Raw genomic sequence first — 22,905 nt, 5'->3', positions numbered from 1 at the left:
CCGGCCGCGAGGATCCAACGGACGTCCAGCACGGCCGAGTTCTCCGATCGATCCTCACCAACCCAGTTACTGCTCGCACTGAGTTTGAGCCCTCAACTGTGGTCGAGTGCGAGGTCGCCCCGGGGCGAAGCACGTGGCGAAAGACTTCCCAGGCGGCCGCACGTAAGGCCTCCCCGGCTTGTCTGACAAACAGGCTCCAGGTGCTGTCTGTGGCTGACACTGTCGCTGAGCCATATGCTGTCGCCTGTCCTGTTTCAGAGGAAACCACTCAGCTTGCAAGACCCAGGCAATCACAAAGGGTGGCATTGTTGTTAGTTGGGAGCTCCAACGTTAGGCGCGTTATGGGGCCCCTTAGGGACTTGGCTGAAAAGAAGGGAAAGAAAACTTACGCGCACTCCGTGTGCATACAGAGTGGAGTCATTCCAGGTATGGAAAGGGTCCTCCCGAATGGCATGAAGAGCACAGGGTGCAGCCAACTGCAGGTGATTGCTCACGTCGGTACCAACGATGTGTGTCACTTTAGATCAGAAGAGATCCTCTCTGGTTTCGAGCAGCTAACAGAAGTGGTAAAAGGCGGCCAGTCTTGCTTGCAAGATGAAAGCAGAGCTGACCCTTTGCAGCATAGTCGACAGGTCCGATTGCGGACCTCTGGTACAGAGCAGAGTGGACGGTCTGAATCAGAGGCTCAGAAGGTTCTGCAAACCGTGTAGGCTGCAAATTCCTCGACTTGCTCCAAAGGGTGGTTGGGTATCGGGTTCCACTGAATAGGTAGGTGTCCACTATACGCAGGAGGCGGCTACACGAGTAGCAGGGGCTGTGTGGTGTGGACTGGGCGGTTTTTTAGGTTAGAGGGTCTCGGGAAGACACAAGAAGGGCTTCAGTCACAGAGGGTGCAGGCTGAACAAATGGTTTAAATGGCTCTGAGCACTATGGGGCTTAACATCTGTGGTCATCAGTCCCCTAGAACTTAGAACTACTTAAACCTAACTAACCTAAGGACATCACACACACCCATGCCCGAGGCAGGATTCGAACCTGCGACCATAGCGGTCACGCGGTTCCAGACTGAAGCGCCTAGAACCGCACGGCCACTCCGGCCGGCGCAGGCTGAACACGTAGATACAGGAACCGTTGGTATAACAGTTGTAAATTGTCGTAGCTGTGTTGGGAAAGTACCAGAGCTCCAAGCGCTAATAGAAAGCACTGGTGCTCAAATCGTTATAGGCACTGAAAGCTGGCTAAAGCCGGAGATAAGCTCAGCCGGAATTTTTGTGAAGAACCTAACGGTGTTCCGAAAGGATAAGCTAAACACGGTTGGCGGTGGCGTGTTTGTTGCTGTTATAAGTAGTTTAACTTGTCGCGATATTGAAGTAGATACTTCCTGTGAGTTAGGATGGGCAGAGGTCATTGTTGGCAGTGCGGTAGCGTTCTCGCTTCTCACGCCCGGGTTCCCAGTTTCGATTCCCGGCGGGGTTAGGGATTTTCTCTGCCTCGTGATGGCTGGGTGTTGTGTGATGTCCTTAGGTTAGTTAGGTTTAAGTATTCTAAGTTCTAGGGGACTGATGACCATAGATGTTAAGTCCCATAGTGCTCAGAGCCATTTGAACCATTGTTGGCAACCGGAATAAAATAATAATAGAACCCTTTTACCGACCTCCCAATTCAGATGATACAGTTGCTGAAAGGTTCAAAGAAAACTCGAGTTTGATTTCAAACACGTATCCCACTCATACAATAATAGTCGGTGGTGACTTTAATTTACCCTCGATATTTTGGCGAAAATACATGCTTAATCCTGGAGGTACGCATAATATATCATCCGAAATTGTGCTAAACGCAGCCTCTGAAAATTATTTCGAGCAATTAGTTCATGAGCCCACGCAAATAGTAATCGGTTGTGAAAACACACTTGACCTCTTAGCAGTAAATAATCCTGAGTTAATAACGAGCATCAAAACCAATACAGGGATTAGTAAACACAGGGTTGTCATAGCGAAATTGAATATTGTAGTCCCCAAATCCTCGAAAAATAAGCGAAAAGTATACCTATTCAAAAAAGCAGATAAAAATTCACTTGACCCCTTCCTGAGAGGCAATCACCACTCATTCCAAATTAATAATGTAAGTGTAGACCAGATGTGGCTTGAATTCAAAGAAATAGTATCTGCAGGAATTGAGAGATTTATATCAAATAAATTAACAAAAGACGGAGCTGATCCTCCCTGGAACACAAAACGGGTTAGAACACTATTGCAGAAACAACGAAACAAACATGCCAAATTTAAACAGATGCAAAATCACCAAGATTGGCGATCTTTTACATAAATGTTCAAATGTGTGTGAAATCTTATGGGACTTAACTGCTTAGGTCATCAGTCCCTAAGCTTACACACTACTTAACCTAAATTATCCTAAGGACAAACACACACACCCATGCCCGAGGGAGGACTCGCACCTCCGCCGGGACCAGCCGCACAGTCCATGACAGAAGATCTTGTAAAATTTAGGGCGGACTTCAATGCGACATCCTTGCAATGGTTTCCACAATGAAACTTTGTCTCGAAACCCGACAGACAAATCCAAGAGATTCTGGTCATATGTGAAATATGTTAGCGACAAGAAACAATCAATGCCTTTTCTGGGCGATAACAATGGAGATACTATCGAAGACAGTGCTGCCAAAGCAGAGTTACTAAACACAGCCTTCCGAAATGCCTTCTCAAAAGAAGACAAAGTAAATATTCCAGAATTCGAATCGAGAACAGCTGGCAACATGAGTAACGTAGAAGTAAATATCCTCGGAGTAGTGAATAAACTTATATCACTTAATAAAAGCAAGTCTTCTGGTCCAGACTGTATACCAATTAGGATCCTTTCGGAGTATGCTTATGCATTAAATTCATACTTAACAACCATATACAACAGTTCGCTCGTCGAAAGATCTGTAAAGATGCACAGATCTGGAAAGTTGCATAGGTCACAACAATATTCAAGAAAGGTAGTAGGAGTAGTCCACTAAATTACAGGCCCATATCGTTAACGTCGATATGCAGCAGGATTTTGTACATATATTGTGTTCAAACACTATGAATTACCTCGAAGAAAACTGTCTATTGACAACTGTCAACATGGGTTTAGAAAACATCGTTCCTGTGAATCTCAACTAGCTCTTTATTCATATGAAGTGTTGAGTGCTATTGAGATGGGATTTCAGATCGATTCCGTATTTCTGGATTTCCGGAAGACTTTTGACACTGTACCACACAACAGGCTTGCAGCGAAATTGCGTGCTTATGGAATATCGTCTCAGCTATGTGATGGATTTGCAATTTCCTGTCAGAGAGGTCACAGTTCGCAGTAATTGACGGAAAGTCATCGAGTAAAACAGAAGAAATTTCTGGCGTTCCCCAAGGTAGTATTATAGGCCCTTTGCTGTTCCTTATCTATATACACGATATGGGAGACAATCTGAACAGCCGTCTTAGGTTGTTTGCAGATGACCCTGTCGTTTATCGACTAATAAAGTCATAAGAAGATCAAAGCAAATTGCAAAATGATCTAGAAAAGATATCTGAATGGTGCGAAAATTGGCAGTTGACCCTAAATAACGAAAACTGTGAGGTCATCCATATGAGTGCCAAAAGGAATTCGTTATACTTCAGTTACAAGGTAAATCAGTCTAATCTAAAAGCCGTAAATTCAACTAAATACCTAGGTATTAGAATTACGAACAACATAAATTGGAAGGAGCACATAGAAAATATTGTGGGGAAGGCTAACCAAAGACCGCGTATTATTGGCAGGACGCTTAGAAAATGTGACAGACTTACTAAGGAGACTGCCTAGACTACGCTTGTCCGTCCTGTTTTAGAATACTGCTGGGCAGTGTGGGATCCTTACCAGATAGGACTGACGGAGTACATCGAAAAAATTCAAAGAAGAGCAGCAAGTTTTGAATTATCGCGAAATATGGGAGAGAGTGTAACAGAAATGGTATAAGATATGGGCTGGAAATCGTTAAAAGAAAGGCGTTTTTCGTTGCTACGGAGTCTTCTCACGAAATTCCAATCACCAACTTTCTCCTTCGAATGCGAAAATATTTTGTTGACATCGACCTACATAGGGAGAAACGACCACCACAATAAAATAAGGGAAATTAGAGCTCGTTCGGAAAGATATAGATATTCGTTCTTTCCGCGCGCTATACGAGATTGGAATAATAGAGTATTGCGAAGGTGGTTCGAGGAACCCTCTGCCAGGCACGCAAATGTGATTTGCAGAGTATCCATGTAGATGTAGATGTAGATATCAGTAAATGATCTGAATGGATTAATTTTCCGATTACCAATTAATTAATCTTCATAAGCTTCTAAATCGTGGAACTCATTCGGTTGTTTGAAGATATTAAACCCTCCATTGCATAACGTTATTCTATAATACCCGACCTTAAGTTAGGGCCCTATCAAATAAAATTTTGTGGTTATTAAGCAGTAAATACTGCTTTTAGAACTGTTTTAGAATAAAAAGCCTACAATGTAGCAATGATGATTTAATATTTAATTTTATTGTACGATTTAGAAAATTAAAAAATTGAATTCATTTTGATATACAACACAATTTATTGCATCGTTATGAATAACTACACTCTTTTTAACAAAAGAAAAAAGTTGTTATTCAAGTCCATTCAAAATCAATATTTTAATTTTAAGAATAATATGTTGCAACTATAAGCAAACATGCTTTTAAGGCAAACGCAAAGTATCAAAAGGTATGTAACAGCCAAGTAAATTTTACTTATACTTAGTTCTGATACAATAGTTTCACAAACAATTAGTCTTAAAATGAGCCGCATAGGATTAGCCGAGCGGTCTCAGGCGCTACAGTCATGGACTATGCGGCTGGTCCCGGCAGAGGTTCGAGTTCTCCCTCGGGCATGGCTGTGTGTGTTTGTCCTTAGGATAATTTAGGTTAAGTAGTGTTTAAGCTTAGGGACTGATGACCTTAGCAGTTAAGTCCCATAAGATTTCACACACATTTGAACATTTTTTCTTAAAATGAAAGTTTCAAACAATCTTACAGGCTAATTGGTTCGCACCCATACTTCATATTAATGAAGTTACTTATAATCTGACAATAGCTCAGGGTGGCTGCTTGAGCTTTTTATGTCACGACTCAGTAAGCTATTTTTCAGACGCTGTAGGTCTGAGAACGTCTTTTACGTTTCCTCCAATACACTCGCAAGAAATAAAATTACCTGAAAATAGTGTTCCCAAGCTAGAAGAGGTTAAGAATCTGCATCTTGCTACAGGCTGTGAAGAAGAAAAAAATTATGGTTCCTTGTTTCGAAGAAATGGGTTGTGGAAGACATAGTCTTTCTGCGATATCGAACTCACTCACAACTGCCAGAATTCCGTCAACCATTCTTTTAAAAGTGTTAGCGGCTTTGGCACACGTTCGACTGGGCTCCACTGGCATTTGCCGTGTTGCAGCGCAGGATTTGAGGGGTTAATGTTAAAATAATTCGTATCGGTTGCCAACTGAAAACTTCAGCCAAATAAGCATATACGAAATAATTGCTTCTACGTCTTTTAGGACTAGAGGGACCGCAGTATGGTATTTAAAGAATTTTAAATTTTAAATTTTGGTGATTTTGGTCTCTACACTGCATCCTAGATAGCCTGCATGGAGATGTGTCTCTGACAAGAAGGACTTATCAAAGTACAGTATGTGTCATGAATAAACTCAAAATATTTGTTGATGCATCTTGGGTTGGGTTCGGATTAGGTTTAGTTTTAGGTTTAGGTTAGTAAGAAAACCTGCACAGAAATCTGTCTTTGGTTTGAAGGAGATTTGGCAGCATATGTTAAGGATAAACTCAAAACATTTGTTAATCACGTCGGTTAGGCAACACAACTTAAACACCCAGCTATAAAAGGCTGTTTTCTGACTTAATTGTAAAAACGGTGATGTTGACTTTTCTTTTCACGTTATTATAACATGCCTTTGCCATCAGTATGTCTGTGAATGTTATGCTGTTGTGATGATGTGACGTGAGGATACAGACTTCCAACAGGGGATAACTGTTTTGAGTACATAGTTTGTTCGTGCATGACTACGCTAGAAAAATCTCCTTTGGGTAAATATATCTATTGTGTCTACCACCTGACAGTATAGGCCTACAGAGTTTTTAGAGAAAATTCACATAGCTTATAGTAAACAAAATACTAGCTGGAACATTATACTTACTGACGGAGAAATATTCTTTAAAGGGGATTGTTATCTCCCATGAAAATAATTAGCAACACTGCTAAGAAAGTAATTGCCGAACTTTATATACGTCTACTAGAACACAGGTGCAATGAAAACATAGATCGAGGCACAATTACCAAACCATTTGTGGAACAGGTACTGTACGTCTAATGGAGATGTTTCTTTGGTGAAAGGAGTATAAAATCTGAATTGTCGAACATTGAGAACCTCTACTGTGCTCTCTTGTTGTATTGATCTATAACTCAGGACGTGTTTACATGAGGAAAACTACACGAGAGGAATACAGTTCAGATCATTTTCTTAGAACTAACAAACATGGAGAAGATTTTTTAAATGATTAATTGTTCATAGCTGTATTTATAGAGAACACTACGAGAACAATGTAAAAATTATTATAAGTTTTTATGATCAATGCAATTATCTCAGATGAATACATTTATTCAGTGATGCAGGCTTTGTACCTGGAGGGATTACATCTTGCAAGATGAAACGCACTCACCTGGCAAATATTACTCACGTCTTTGCGGGGATGCGCAGCAGCCACTTCTAAATATTTTTAAACTAGTGTCTTTTGTATGGGAAATATAATTATCGCTCCATTACTGCTCCAGAGTCTCTCAAAGAACTGAAGCAATTTCTTTGCGAGTAATGGTACAGAGTCTCACCGACGCGACTCGTGATGTAACTGAACTGATGCCCAGGAGGAAAAAAATGGTTCAAATGGCCCTGAGAACTATGGGACTTAACTTCTCAGGTCATCAGTCCCCTAGAACTTAGATCTACTTACACCTAACTAACCTAAGGACATCACACACATCCATGCCCGAGGCAGGATTCGAACCTGCGACCGTAGCAGACGCGCGGTTCCAGACTGTAGCGCCTAGAACCCTCGGCCACGCCCAGGAGGATCTGGGTGGCTTTGATTATTAGATTCAAGCTTTGTATGTATGTATGTATGCATGAGCGTGGTTAAAGGTGTGTACCACAGCTGTTACATGTCACAAGCATATTCCTAGATGTGATGTTTGAAATCTCGGCCTAACGGTTCTTAGGGAGAGTTCAAATTATTTCGGTGGATAACACTACCTACGTGTTTTTAGGTTTATTAAGCACGGACAGTGCCCCAACATTCCCATCCCATCGTATCGACTCACATATCTACACTACAGGCCATTAAAATTGCTACACCAGGAAGATGACGTGCAACAGACACGAAATTTAACCGACAGGAAGAAGATGCTGTGATATGCAAATTATTAGCTTTTCAGAGCATTCACACAAGGTTGGCGTCGGTGGCGACACATACAACGTGCTGGCATGAGGAAAGTTTCCAACCGATTTCTCATACACAGCAGATGACCGGCGTTGCCTGGCGAAACGTTGTTGTGATGCCTCGTGTAAGAAGGAGAAATGCGTACCAACACGTTTCCGACTTTGATAAAGGTCGGATTGTAGCCTATCGTGATTGCGGTTTATCGTATCGCGACATTGCTGCTCGCGATGGCCGATATCCAATGACTGTTAGCAGAATATGGAATCGGTGGGATCAGGGGGGTAATACGGAACGCCGTGCTGGATCCCAACGGCCTCATATCACATCAGTCGAAATGACAGGAATCTTATCCGCATGCCTGTAACGGATGGTTCAGCCACGTCTCGATCCCTGACTCAACAGATGGAGACGTTTGCAAGACAACAACCATCTGTACGAACAGTTCGACGACGTTTGCAGCAGAGTGGACTATCAGCTCGGAGACCATGGCTGCGGTTACCCTTGACGCTGCATCACACACAGGAGCGCCTGCGGTGGTGTACTCAACGACGAACCAGGGTGCACGAATGGCTAAACGTAATTTCTTCGGCTGAATCCAGGTTCTGTTTACATCATCTTGATGGTCGAATCCGTGTATGTCGACATCGCGGTAAACGCACATTGGAAGCGTGTATTCGTCATCGCCATACTGGTGTATCGCCCGGCGTGATGGTATGGGGTGCCATTGGTTACACGTTTCGGTCACCTCTTGTTCGCATTGACAGCACTTTGAACAGTGGACGTTACATTTCAGATGACCCGTGCCTCTACCCTTCATTCGATCCCTGCGAAACCCTACATTTCAGCAGGATATTGCACGACCGCTCGTTGCAGGTCCTGTACGGGCTTTTCTGGATACAGAAAATGTTCGATTGCTGCCCTGGCCAGCACATTCTCCAGATCTCTCACCAACTGAACACGTCTGGTCAATGGTGGCCGAGCAACTGGCCCGTCACAATACGCCAGTCACTACTCTTGATGAACTGTGGTATCGTGTTGAAGCTGCATGGGCAGCTGTACCTGTACACGCTATCCAAGCTCTGTTTGACTCAATGTCCAGGCGTATCAAGGCCGTTATTACGGCCAGAGGTGGTTGTTCTGGGTGCTGATTTCTCAGTATCTATACACCTAAACTGCGTGAAAATGTAATCACATGTCAGTTCTAGTATAATATATTTATCCAATGAATACCCGTTTATCATATGCATTTCTTCTTGGTGTAGCAATTTTAATGGCCAGTAGTGTAAAAAAGGTAAATTCCTTTGAATCGTAGGAGGTACCAAATAGGTGCAGCAGATGCGGAAACAGTATGGGACAGAACACTTTGCGTCCACTCGCAGTAACCCCAAAACATCTTCGAGTCCATATTAAAAACAAAACGGTAACGAAGCGGATACTTTGTTACTCGTTAGAAAACTGAAGTACGTACAGATAGACAGATGGCACAATGCTGCTACAGACAATGTGCATTTAGGAATGATAAAGCAAAGAGAAAGTCAACCGTATTCTTTCCAATGTGCAACTTTTGAATGGAAAATTTTGTCCCACAACACTCCGTCGAAAGTACCGTAATCTTCGATACACGATGCTGCGACACAGTAAACACTTAATACTTCCTGCACTTTTAACAAATCTGATACCACACCAGAGAATAAGGGGGACAACTATAGTGTAAGCAGTCTCTATCGTAAGCCTGTTGCATTTTCTAAGCGTTCTGCCAATGAATTGTAGTTTTTGGTTAGGTTCCCCCACAACATTATCAATCTTCCTGTTTTTCTTCAGTTGTTATTGTTATTTACGCCTGCATGGATTGCTTATGAGCCTTTCTGTTTCTAGGCACTATCAATAACAATGAACCACAGCTGCGGAGATCGAGCAGATTGACTCATCCCAGACAATGAGCTTACAGGGGTGGACCTCCATGATAGAAGTGCAGTTATATAAATAATTTATTTCTCTCCTTCTACAATAATTTTACACTTAAGTACAATGTTTAGGGGCAGTATTGCAATTTTCTAGTCGCAGCGATGGAGGAGGATGTGGATCTAGATGTACTGCTAAGAATCAACACGCCAACAGACGATAATGTGAGATCCATATTTATGTCCAGACACATTTCTACATAAGTACCAGAAATTACCGCATGTGGTCCTTGGCCGGCCGGAGTGGCCGAGCGGTTCTAGGCGCTGCAGTCTGGAACCGCGCGACCGCTACGGTCGCAGGTTCGAATCCTGCCTCGGGCAGGGATGTGTGTGATGTCCTTAGGTTAGTTAGGTTTAAGTAGACCTAAGTTCTTGGGGACTGATGACCTAAGCAGTTAAGTCCCATAGTGCTGAGAGCCATTTGAACCATTTGTAGTCCTTGTTTTGAAAATCATTACACGCACAAGAGACTTATCAGTATCGTTTCTTCTTCTTCCTAGAACGAATTCTGGGTCTGCCTAGAGACAGGTTTGTAGCAATAATAGTGCACCTTAACCCCTTCGGCGATGCGTTCTCCAGGACCGTCAACGCCACACCTGGGTCGGTCAGTGTCAGACACAAGTCTTTCAGTACTGACCATAGACTCATGAACGACACGCTCCCCCCATGCAGCCCCATAGAAACTGTTCTGGTGTAACCACAAGCGCCCGAACGAAGATGCGGAACACAAGACCAGAGAAGGCGGTGAGAAAACGTCGACCAGTGGTGCATGGAACTAGGTCGCATTGCGCCAGGAGCGCCTCCTGCAAGAAGTGAATACACTACTGCTCATTAAAATTGCTACACCACGAAGATGACGTGCTACAGACGCGAAATTTAACCGACAGGAAGAAGATGCTGTGATATGCAAATGGTTAGCTTTTCAGAGCATTCACACAAGGTTGACGCCGGTGGCGACACCTACAACGTGCTGACATGAGGAAGGTATCCAACCGATTTCTCATACACAAACAGCAGTAGACCGGCGTTGCCTGGTGAAACGTTGTTGTGATGCCACGTGTAAGGAGGAGAAATGCGTACCATCACGCTTCCGACTTTGATACAGGTCGGATTGTAGCCTATCACGATTGCGGTTTATCGTGTCGTGACATTGTTGCTCGCGTTGGTCGATATCCAATGACTGTTAGCAGAATATAAAATCGGTGGGTTCAGGAGGGTAATACGGAACGCCGTACTGGATCCCAACGGCCTCTTATCACTAGCAGTCGCGATGATCGGCATCTTATCCGCATGGCTGTAACGGATCGTGCAGCCACGTGTCGATCCCTGAGCCAACATATGGGGACGTTTGCAAGACAACAACCATCTTAACGAACAGTTCGACGAAGTTTGCAGCAGCATGGACTATTAGCTCGGAGACCATGGCTGCGGTTAACCTTGACGCTGCATCACAGACAGGAGCACCTGCGATGGTGTACTCAGCGACGAATCTGGGTGCACGAATGGCAAAAAGTCATTTTTTCGGATCAATTCAGGTTCTGTTTACAGCATCATGATGGTAGCATCCATGTTTGGCGCCATCGTGGTGAACGTACATTGGAAGCGTATATTCGTCATCGCCATACTGGCGTATCACCCGGCGTGATTTTATGGGGTGCCATTGGTTACACGTCTCGGTCACCTCTCGTTCGCATTAACGGCACTTTGAACAGTGGACGTTACATTTCAGATGTGTTACGACCCGTGGCTCTACCCTTCAATCGATCCCTGCGAAACTCTACATTTCAGCAGGATAATGCACGACCGCATGTTGCAGGTCCTATACGGGCCTTTTTGGATAAAGGAAATGTTCGACTGCTGCCCTGGCCAGCACATTCTCCAGATCTCTCACCAATTGAAAACGTCTGGTCAATGGTGGCCTAGGATCTGGCTCGTCACACTACGCCAGTCAGTACTCTTGATGAACTGTGGTATCGTGTTGAAGCTGCATGGGCAGCTGTACCTGTGCACGCCATCCAAGCTCTGTTTGACTGAATGCCCGGGCGTATCAGGGCTGTTATTACGGCCAGAGGTGGTTGTTCTGGGTACTGATTTCTCCGGATCTATGCACCCAAATTGAGTGTTAGTGTAATCACATGTCAGTTCTAGTATAATATATTTGTCCAATGAATACCTATTTATCAACTACATTTCTTCTTGGTGTAGCAATTTTAATGGCGAGTAGCGTAGATCTGTTAGCGAGGGCTTTAATTCCCTTTATTTCATTATGATTATCGTTTTTCCCTATGTAGTCTGCATCAACAAAATATTTTTGCATTCGGAGAAGAAAGTTGCTGATTGAAACTTGGAGGGAAGGTTTCTCCGCAACGAAAAACACCTTTGTTTTAATTATGTCCACCGCAAATCCTGTATCATGCCTGACGCTTTCTTCCTTATTTCTCGATAATACAAAATATGCTGCTCTTCTTTGAACTTTCTCAATGTACTCCGATAATCCTATCTGGTAAGGATCCCACACCGCGCAGCAGTACTCCAAAAGAGGACGGACAAGCATAATGTAGGCGCTCTCTTTAGTAGATCTGTTGCGTCGTCTAACTAGTGTTCTGCCAATAAAACGCAGTCTTTGTTTCGTCTTTCCCACAATATTTTCTACGTATTCTTCCCAATTTCAGTTATTCGTAAATTCAATTCCTAGATATTTAGCTTAATTTACAGTCTTTAGATTTGACTAATTTATCGTGTAACCGAAGTTTAACGGATTCCTTTTAGCAGTCATGTGGATGGCCACACACTTTTCATTATTTAGGATCAATTTCCAATTTTCACACCATATAGGTATCTTTTTTAAGTCCTTTTGCAATTTGTTTTGACCTTCTGATGGCATTACTAGATGATAACCGACAGTATCATCTGAAAACAACCTAAGACGGCTGCTCTGATTGTCTCCTAAACTCTTTATATAGACAACAAACAGCAAAGAGCCTATAACACTACGTTGGGAAACGCCAGAAATCGCTTCTGTTTTACTCGATGACTTTCCGTCAATTACTAGGAACTGTGAACTCTCTGAAAGGAAATTACGAATCCAGTTACATAACTGAGTCGATATTCCATATACACACAGTTTGACTAAAGGCCGCTTGTAAGTTACAGTATCAAAATCCATCCGGAAATCTAGAAATACGGAATCAATTTGAAATAACTTGTCAACAGCAGTCAACAATTCGTGCGAGTAAAGATTGTTGCGTTTCACAAGAACGATGTTTTCTAAATCCATATTGACTGTGTGTGAATAGACCGTTCTCTTCGAAGTAATTCATAATATTTGAACGCAATATATGTTCCTTAATCCTGCTGCACATCGACATTTATGATATGGATCTATAATGTAGTGTATTACTCCTACTACCTGTCTTGAATATTGGTGTGACCTGTGCAAATTTCCAGTCTTTGGGTACGTATCTATCGTCGAGCGAGCAATTGTATATGGTTTGCATCAGCATACTCTGAGAGAAACCTAATTGGTATACGGTCTGGGCCGGAAGACTTGTTTCTATTAAGTGATTTAAGTTGCTTCACTAGTCCGAGGAAATTTTTTCTTCTAAGTTACTCATGTTAAAAACTGTTCTTCATTCGAATTGATTCTTTGGTGAAGAAATTTCGGAAGGCTGTGCGTAGTAATTCTGCTTTAGCAGCACTGTCATCGACCTTGCATGGCACAGCCATATTCACTTCAGAAACCTGCTGAGACAATGCACCAAGAGAACATACACCTCAAGACAGCTGAACATCCAGAAGATGCAAAGTTTCAGCTCATGATGAGCAAGAGGTCTTCTTCCCATACGAATATCTGGATTCAATGGAGAGGCTCAACAAAACGACACTGCATGACATAGCCACATTCGCCAAAAAGTATACAGGCAGTGCATTTACGAATGCAAAGCATCTTGGCAGGAGTTCAATATCTCTAATTGAGGGGAGTATGCAAAGCTATATGTGGACAAGGATGTACGCATGCTTACAGATATTTTCTAGATAATGTATGCATGACCATATACAAGCTCGATCCTGCATCTATTATACTGTGCCATGGGATGCAGTGTCGAAAACGACACGTTTCAACATCGAAAAACTGACTGTTGTCGACATATTGTTCTTTTTCGAACGTGGAATTTTCTGGGAACTTCTACAGTGTGTCCGTAGGCACGCCGTGGCAAATAACTTGCGATTTGGTGAGCATTTCTAGGCATCTGATGAAGTGAGTCACATAAAGTACCAGGATGTTAATAACTTATATGGGCTTGCCATGCAACAATCTCTGCCTTTTGGAGAGTTCCAGTGACTGCCCAATAGGGAATTCGTTAGGATTACAAAATTGTTAAGGCTTTCGTGGCCACTTGTTGACAAACTGCCTATTCTCTTCTGTCTCGGGTTCTTCGGCCGACGTTCATCTAATGATTTTTCTGACGTTCCGCTAGCACGAGTGGCTGGCATTGGCAAAGCTTCACCCTCCATTGCCAGTTCACCACCGGCAATGGAGGGTGAAGCTTTGACAATGCCAGCCACTCGTGCTGGCGAAACGTCAGAAAAATCATTAGATGAACGTCGGCCGAAGAACCCGAGACAGAAGCCAATAGGCAGTTTGTCGTTAGGATTAGACAAATTCACCGATATGGCAGCGAAATCTGGTGCAGCATCTGTCCTGGAGGCAGTCCTAGCCTATCCTAATAGTTTGCATGACATACACAATGATACACTGTTCCAGAGGTCTAGTTACGGACAAAAGTTCAATCCCCAACCTGTTGATGACTTTTTGGGGTAAACAGATGTGCATTACGTACCATAGAAATTGTTGTGGACTGGCAAGACAGCCAATCCACTGTGACGGGTAACCGAAAGGCACGCGTTTAAGCTCACGCAGGCTGGCGTGAGGTCTGGAAAATGACAAGGAATTGAGACTAGCAAAAAAGGTACATAGCTGCTGGAATACTTAACTTTAATCCATAATTGGTGAACATCGGTCTGACGGCACATGCATCACAAGATAAATAGCAATTGATAATGGCGCCTTGCTAGGTCGTAGCAAATGACGTAGCTGAAGGCTATGCTAACTATCGTCTCGGCAAATGAGAGCGTAATTTGTCAGTGAACCATCGCTAGCAAAGTCGGCTGTACAACTGGGGCGAGTGCTAGGGAGTCTCTCTAGACCTGCCGTGTGACGGCGCTCGGTCTGCAATCACTGATAGTGGCGACACGCGGGTCCGACGTATACTAACGGACAGCGGCCGATTTAAAGGCTACCACCTAGCAAGTGTGGTGTCTGGCGGTGACACCACAGAAATCTCCAGCAGTGTCTCAATTTGGGAATGAAAGTGATTAGAGTCATCCGCACTATCTCATTCATGCAGTGACGCTGGCTGAAGGTATATTGATGTTAATATCAAGCAGAGGGCACTCACAACGTGCGAATATGAAAAAGACTTTTTAAATTAATTAATAACGCTATTTTCGGGAAAAGCACTGGAATATCTGTGAAACTACTGCAAGATTAACATAGCATACTGGCTGGATGGGCGTTATGGCCTACATGATTATATCGCCACGCCGTATTTTAAATGGGCCACTATCATCAATCAAGGATTAGTCGTTCTGGAGATGGCTAAGATTTTGGAACGTTCACAAAACCTGTCTGTATAGATATGTGTATACTAGACCTTTCCAGGTTTCACATGTACCATTTTCATTATGTTATTTGCGAAAACTCATTTTGCATATCCAAAGTTTTAACCAATCGAGTAAGTTCTCAGTTCTTTGGTAGAGCGAAACTAGTAATCATACACTGAAATGTAAACTCTAAGATCAACTACAGTCCTTTTACCCTTTTATACTGAAACACTAAAATTCACTCTGAGTCTCAGTTTCGGGCATATACAGTTCCAAATCCGAAGATGAAGTTTTGCCTGTATGCATAAAACAATTCACAGATATACCAAACAGAATGAGGAATCAGATGCAGCAAAAAGACCAGTAAGAAATAATAAATGTTTAACGGTAAGCTCCAATAGAAATCATGGTCAGTTTCTCGCTAATTTTTAGGCAAAATAGAACTTAGCGATTTCGGTGGTCTACGGGTATGAAACTACAGGGGATAGTAACGCAATACGCTACGCTTTGCCTTATTACAATTAGAATTTAATTTGAGAAAATGACTACAGTATTTGTGTTCTGGTATGACATTGTTTCTAATTTACCCACAAGACACTACTATTGCTGAAAACAATTTTGAATATAGAGGAAAGGTGCCTATTATGGGAGAGTTCCCTAATGTGAAACAGTTAGGTCTGACAAAAGTAAGTGCCCGACTCAGTTGGAACTTAGTTCACACAGCGGCGGGAGTATACGGTATGACAGTAAGAACGTTACAGAGCTGGACATTGTACACAATCCTTGATTGTAGAGGCGTTAAATTTCAAGTTTTTTAATGTATGTGCTTGTAGGGCTTTAATATCTGAAGTTGAGTAGCTGTTGCAACAATATTCGTATGATTACATTCTTCACAGAACATAGTCGTTGGGTCACTGCAAACCGAGCAGTGTAACTATGTGGCTATGTTTAGAGCGCAACAGGTTTGTTCTTAATATACGATAGTTTGAGTAGCCTAATAGGTTCAGTATCTCATATTAGGAGACGCTATCTCGTAATAGGATAACTTCACCTTGTCACCTTAGTAGCTGGATTCATACTCAAATTTTTGATAAGCGGTTCGACAATATAGTGAACTTTGTGAAGCCATCTGGTGGTGATCCTGTTTTGCTAATATTTGATGGGCATCATTTAACATTTCTTTAACAGACAAAGCAAGAGAAAACCATGTCCACATCATCTGTTTATAGCGCCATTCCACGCATAAAATGCTATCTCCTCTGTGGAATTAATGACACCGTTTAAAACGCACCATCCCCAAGAAATAGAAATCTGGTGGGAAAATAACCCACGTCAAGTAGTACCTTCATTTTCATTACCAGGAAACTTGGAACGGCCAACTTCAAAGCAGGAAAAATGCATTATGATACGAACGGCCTGTAGGAAAAGGGACTCTTCCAATGTAACAGGCATGCACGTAGAGACAACGACTTTGAAATACAACAGGAGTTTGACGTACAAGATGCAGATTTTGTGTGTCCTGACTGCACTTCGGTTGCACAATAAACGCAGAAAATGCTGGAGAGGCAATAAGAACGAGAGTATTCTTGGTTTAGCGTTTGCCTATTCTTGTATTGGTCGATACCAAGCGATTTCTCTGATTGTCTCATATTAGGACGCCATTTCCATTTCGATTTAAATGGACTTCATTGTGATTTTCCTCACATTGGCATGTGTCACGTTTTAAGTGGAACGAATTCAATAAATAAAATACGAAGTGCAATGGCTTCTCGTAGATTTCCGATTAACAAACACTACTGGCCATTAAAATTGCTACACCAAGAAGAAATGCAGATGATCAACGGGCATTCATTGGACAAATATATTATACTAGAACTGACTTGTGATTACATTTTCACTGAATTTGGGTGCATAGATCCCGAGAGATCAGTACCCAGAACAACCACCTCTGGCCGTAACAACGGCCTTGATGCACCAGTTGCTCGGCCACCATTGACCAGACGTTTTCAATTGGTGGGAGATCTGGAGAATGTGCTGGCTAGGGCAGCAGTCGAACATTGTCTGTATCCAGAAAGGCCCGTACAGGACCTGCAACAATAGTGTAGGCTCGATTGCAGCACCTGGCACCAATCAAACAGGACCGAAATGACGCGTGCTCGAAAAGCGAGTCGCGCGACTCACAGCATTTTCAGTTTGCCTCAGGAATAGCTTTCAGCTGTCACCGATGAAGGACGCCTTGCGAATCGGCAGAAGAGGCCAAGCCGGCTGCTTTCCTGCCATACTATACAGCAACGAGAAGCAACTTAGTACGTATGCTGCGTAGATGTGGACTGAGGCCCATGTTCTTGCCTGACCCCAAAATATGAGATATTCTGCGACCTGTTAATGAAGCTCTTCATGTGTCCGGTGTGTGTGTGTGCATGTGTGTGTGTGTGTGTGTGTGTGTGTGTGTGTGTGTAGGTCAAAATATTGGCAGATCTTCGGAGTGTTGTACTGAGCATAAAGACATATTAAACAGAGGGAGCTTGAAAAGTCTACCACAGCTGATTACTGCCTGGAAAATAGACGCAAAATACTGTTTGAAAAGACGAGTGTCTTATCTTGTGCCTCAATATATAGGAATTCTGTTATAAAGAAGGCAGCCGATATTTGAATAAATATCAACAATTTTAACAGAGGCCAGGATACACATTTAGTAACGCAAGCTGGTGGTTTCCGGATATCGAAAGAAAGCAAAGCCGGATGACTAGCGCCTGTAGGAAGGCGGGAGCGGCAGTTTCACACGTGGAACCAGCACCTCGCTGCACGTGACATTGGAGCTGTTGTGAGCTGCGCAACTTGCCTTCTGAGTACGAGTCATTTCAGCTCTCTGTGACGTGCCAGATGTTGCAATCGTGCAATTGTATGCGGGGCGTGCCGCTGCGAAAGACTCCGAGGGCACGAAGTCGCTTACGCTAGTGGATTTCCCCATATCATCGCTCGAATGAGTCCTCATGCATCTCTGCTTCTCACTTTCTTACCGCGTCAACTACCCACAACACCATCAGGCGGTACTCAATCTGTCGACAGGCAGCGGTCATGACGTTTTGGATCATCAGTGTAGGCGCAGTGTGCTTCTTTCTCAAAACATGACTAATGTGGTGCATCCAGCTAAAAACTCTCCTCATCAATGCCATTAAATGTTTGTTTGTTTGACTTTATGCCTGTGATTGAAATCCGAGTAACGTAGAAGTAAATATCTTCGGAGTAGTGAAGCAGCTCAATAAAACCAAGTCTTCTGGTCTGACTGTATACCAGTTAGGTTCCTTTCCGAGTAAGCTGATGCATTAGCTCCACACTTTACAATCATACACAACCGTTCGCTCGACGAAAGATCCGTACTCAAAGACTGGAAAGTTGCGCAGGTCACACCAATATTCAAGAAAGTTAGTAGGCGTAATCCACGAAATTACAGGCCCATATCGTTAATGTCTATATGCAGCAGGATTTTAGAGCATGTATTGTGTTCGAACATTATGAATTACCTCGAAGGAAGCGGTCTATTGACACACAGTCAACATGGTTTTACAAAACATCGTTCCTGTGAAACACAACTAGCTCTTTATTCACATGAAGTGCTGACTGCTATTGACAAGGGATTTCAGATCGATTCCGTATTCCTGGATTTTCCGGAAGGCTTTTGACATTGTACTACACAAGCGGCTCTTTGTGAAATTGCGTGCATATGGAATATCGTCTCAGATATGTGACTGGATTTGCGATTTCCTGTCAGATAGGTCACAGTTCGTAGTAACTGACGGAAAGTCATCGAGTAAAACAGAAGTGATTTCAGGCGTTCCCCAAGGTAGTGTTATAGGCCCTTCGCTGTTCCTTATCTGTATAAACGATATGGGAGACAATCTCAGTAGCCGTCTTCGGCTGTTTGCAGATGACGCTGTCGTTTATCGACTAATAAAGTCATCAGAAGATCAAAACAAACTACAAAACGATTTAGAAAAAATATCTCAATGGTGCTAAAAGTGGCAGTTGACCCTAAATAACGAAAAGTGTGAGGTCATCCACATGAGTGCTAAAAGGAATTCGTGATACTTCAGTTACAAGGTAAATCAGTCTAATCTAAAAGCCGTAAATTCAACTAAATACCCAGGTATTAGAATTACGAACAACTTAAATTGGAAAGAACACATAGAAAATGTTGTGAGGAAGGCTAACCAAAGGCTGCGTTTTATTGGCAGGACACACAGAAAATGTAACAGACCTACTAAGGAGACAGCCTACACTACACTTGTCCGTCCTCGTTTAGAATACTGCTTCGCGGTGTGGGATCCTTACCAGATAGGACTGACGGAATACATCGAAAAAATTCAAAGAAAAGCAGCACGTTTTGAATTATCGCGAAATATGGGAGAGAGTGTCACAGAAATGGTACGGGATTTGGGTTGGAAATCATTAAAGGAAAGACGTTTGTCGTTGCGACGGAATCTTCTCACGAAATTCCAATCACCAACTTTATCCTCCGAGTGCGAAAATATTTTGTTGACACAGACCTACATAGGGAGGAACGACCACCACGATAAAATAAGGGAAATCAGAGCTCGTACGGAAAGATATAGTGTTCATTCTTTCCGCGCGCTATACGAGATTGTAATAATAGAGAATTGTGAAGGTGCTTCGACGAACCCTCTGCCAGACACTTAAATGTGATTTGCAGAGTATCCATGTAGACGTAGATGTAGAGTGTGACCATCAGTATGTCCAGGTAGGCAGCACCGAGAGCAACTGTGCAAAAATGTTGCCATATAGAGCGGTATCATTCTGGAGAGCTGCAGAAGAGCGGCAGTAGTTACTTTTCTGCTGCGTTCAAATAACAGGTACATCACGAAGTACGAGATAAAAGGAGCGTTAACTGGAAACGTAAACGAGAGCTGAAGTACGCGATACAGCACTATTATTGTGGGCAAAACGTCTAATTTACGTACAGATTCATCACGAACTTCTAGCGGTATACAATCCTAATGCAATGCTGCGTACAAACAAAGCGAAACGTTGACAACGTTTTGACCAAGTCCGTATGGAAGCAAGTGGTTTTGGTCGGGAAGGCGGGATGAAGGTGTGATTTCCATCTTTTCGGCAAGCTGAAAAAGATCTGTATGGAAAGAGATGGGGATGTTCACACAGCGGTTCTCGAATGGTTCCCTGACCGAGTAGCGGATTTGTATCGTCGAGGAACTGAACGAGTGGCAGGACGTTCAAAAATGGGTAAAATAGCTCTAAGCACCATGGGACTTAACATCTGAGGCCATCAGTCCACTAGACTTAGAACTACTTAAACCTAAGGATATCACACACATCCATGCCCGAGGCAGGATTCGAACCTGCGACTGTAGCAGCAGCGCGGTTCCGAACTGAAGCGTCCAGAATCGCTCGGCCGTTGTTTACATATACTTGGTGACTATGCTGAAAAATTTACACTTTCAAGTGAACTGCAGCGCTCAATAATGTGTATTTTCAGTGCACGTGAGATGATCGAAAGGCGAAAATGTAGTGCGATTATCTTCATTGAAACAGTTTGAATTTCTTGATCACGGTGGCCACTATGTGGCTCCATTTTCTGTACATTATCACACAGTGTCACCGTGAACGCTAACAGACCGATTCTACTAACTTTTAATTAGTAAACTTCTAAGAATAATTTTTGCAAAAAATATTTCCCCGACTTTTTTGTTCTATTTAAATCAAATGTCGGAAACTACTCCGGCTACAATAGTGGTACTGAATTTATTTTAACATCACAAAAATATTTCTAATGTAAGTATTTGTTTCTCAGGGAGCAATCCTGTATTTCTTCTATAAGCTTAATTCGCTCGTAATGTTCATAAATCGTGAGAGGTCTTATGATCAGCGAAAAACCTAATACGAGAAAATTATACTGGTGTAGCTCTGTAAATTATATCCACAAATATTTCCGTAATTGAGCCTATTCACAACCGGATTCTTGGAGAAAAAATAGTTCAAATGAGTGTGAAATCTTATGGGACTTGACTGCTAAGGTCATCAGTCCCTAAGCTTACACACTACTTAACCTAAATTATACTAACGACAAATATACACACCCATGCCCGAGGGAGGACTCGAACCTCCGCCGGGACCAGCCGCACAGTCCACGACCGCAGCGCCCAAGACCGCTCGGCTAACCCCGCGCAGCGATTCTTGGAGAAAATGACCACAAATCATAGTCATTTGGCTGTGATTAAATTCCAGTAATTGGGATATAACAGTAGCAACTCTTTAAGTGGAGCCGCGGTCTGATATCTTTTCAGAGCTTACAAATTCCCTATACTAATTTCGGCTTGTTAATTGGAAGGAAATACTATAACCCAGTGTTTAAAAATATTCGCACGATTGTATTGTGTGACGTGGTTGGATGCCAGTCATGGCGGTGATGATCACGGAGAGACTGCTTCACAGTAAGTTAAGATTCCTAAGCACAACAATATTGTCACACTTCCCGAGCAACTCACGATCCACTGGTAAGTTGGGTACAACGAAGCAGAGGCATGAAATTTCAATAAAACATGAATAAAAATCAGTTAACATCTGTTCCACTTTCCACACGTAAAAACAAATGACAAACATTTTTTGCCGGCCGGTGTGGCCGTGCGGTTATAGGCGCTTCAGTCTGGAACCGCGTGACCGCTACGGTCGCAGGTTCGAATCCTGCCTCGGGCATGGATGTATGTGATGTCCTTAGGTTAGTTAGGTTTAAGTAGTTCTACGTTCTAGGGGACTGATGACCTCAGATGTTGAGTCCCATAGTGCTCAGAGCCATTTGAACCATTGACAAACATCTTAGCTGATGATAGAAGTTTTACACGAAGGAAGTCAATTATACGTGGTACGCTGGAATTTAAAATTAACTCACTATGATCTTCAATTACAGGACGACGATATTGTAATACTTTATGGCATGTCATAACGCAATAGGAAAAATTGTAGAATTTGTAACAGCGACGAGCATGGCTCGGAAAACTGAGACGAACGATTGGTTGCGTGTATTGGTATCTGAAGCGAGCATTTCATTTGAATTAATATAGTTTGGCAAGACAAGAGCGATGAAATATCGAGTGATGCCGCAATTAGCTTTGAAGCTAGAACCGCAAACATAAATACCTTGAAGCAGTCGGCGTGCTGAGGTATCGCCTGATGGGTTGACCGTTGACAACGGGGAGAACACGCGCCGACTCTCCTCTGACACCTGCCCACCGATAGCAGATAACACTCTTATCAGAATCGCTCTCCTGTTTCCACGACACGTAATCTATGAGTGCAGTCCTTATCTTGGTCCAGCAAAAGACGGGCAGGAAATTGACGCACGCTGATACCACTGCTAACTAATGTGCTTCCTTCGCGCAGGTCACGTTCCGTGCTAATGCGGAACATTGCTTATAGAGAGGGGAAAGATTTTCGTGAAAACACAGAGCGCCATAATCACTATTCACTAATAAGAAGTATCGTCATGTCATATCGTTAACGTCGATATCCAGAAGGATTTTAGAACATATATTGTGTTCGAACACTATGAATTACCTCGAAGGAAACGGTCTATTGACACACAGTCAACATGGGTTTAGAAAACATCATTCCTGTAAAACACAACTAGCTCTTCATTCACATGAAGTGCAGAGTGCTATTGACAAGGGATTTCAGATCGATTCCGTATTCTTGGATTTTCGGAAG

At 42.9% G+C, this 22,905-nt stretch overlaps 1 protein-coding gene across 1 annotated transcript in view; it reads right to left on the bottom strand.

Moving 5' to 3' along the window:
• LOC124556632 overlaps nucleotides 1-22,382 on the bottom strand; it is a 79,829-nt gene extending 57,447 nt beyond the window's left edge. Inside the window, exon 1 of the mRNA XM_047130601.1 lies at nucleotides 22,339-22,382. The gene's annotated coding sequence lies outside the window, so the exon portion shown is untranslated. The remainder of the gene's footprint in view (nucleotides 1-22,338) is intronic.
• Nucleotides 22,383-22,905: the final 523 nt, after the last annotated feature.

The sequence above is a fragment of the Schistocerca americana genome, chromosome X (assembly GCF_021461395.2).
Source record: "Schistocerca americana isolate TAMUIC-IGC-003095 chromosome X, iqSchAmer2.1, whole genome shotgun sequence".
NCBI lineage: Eukaryota > Metazoa > Arthropoda > Insecta > Orthoptera > Acrididae > Schistocerca > Schistocerca americana.
The sequence above is the reverse complement of the archived record's forward strand: the minus strand, read 5'-3'. Positions and strand labels throughout refer to the sequence as shown.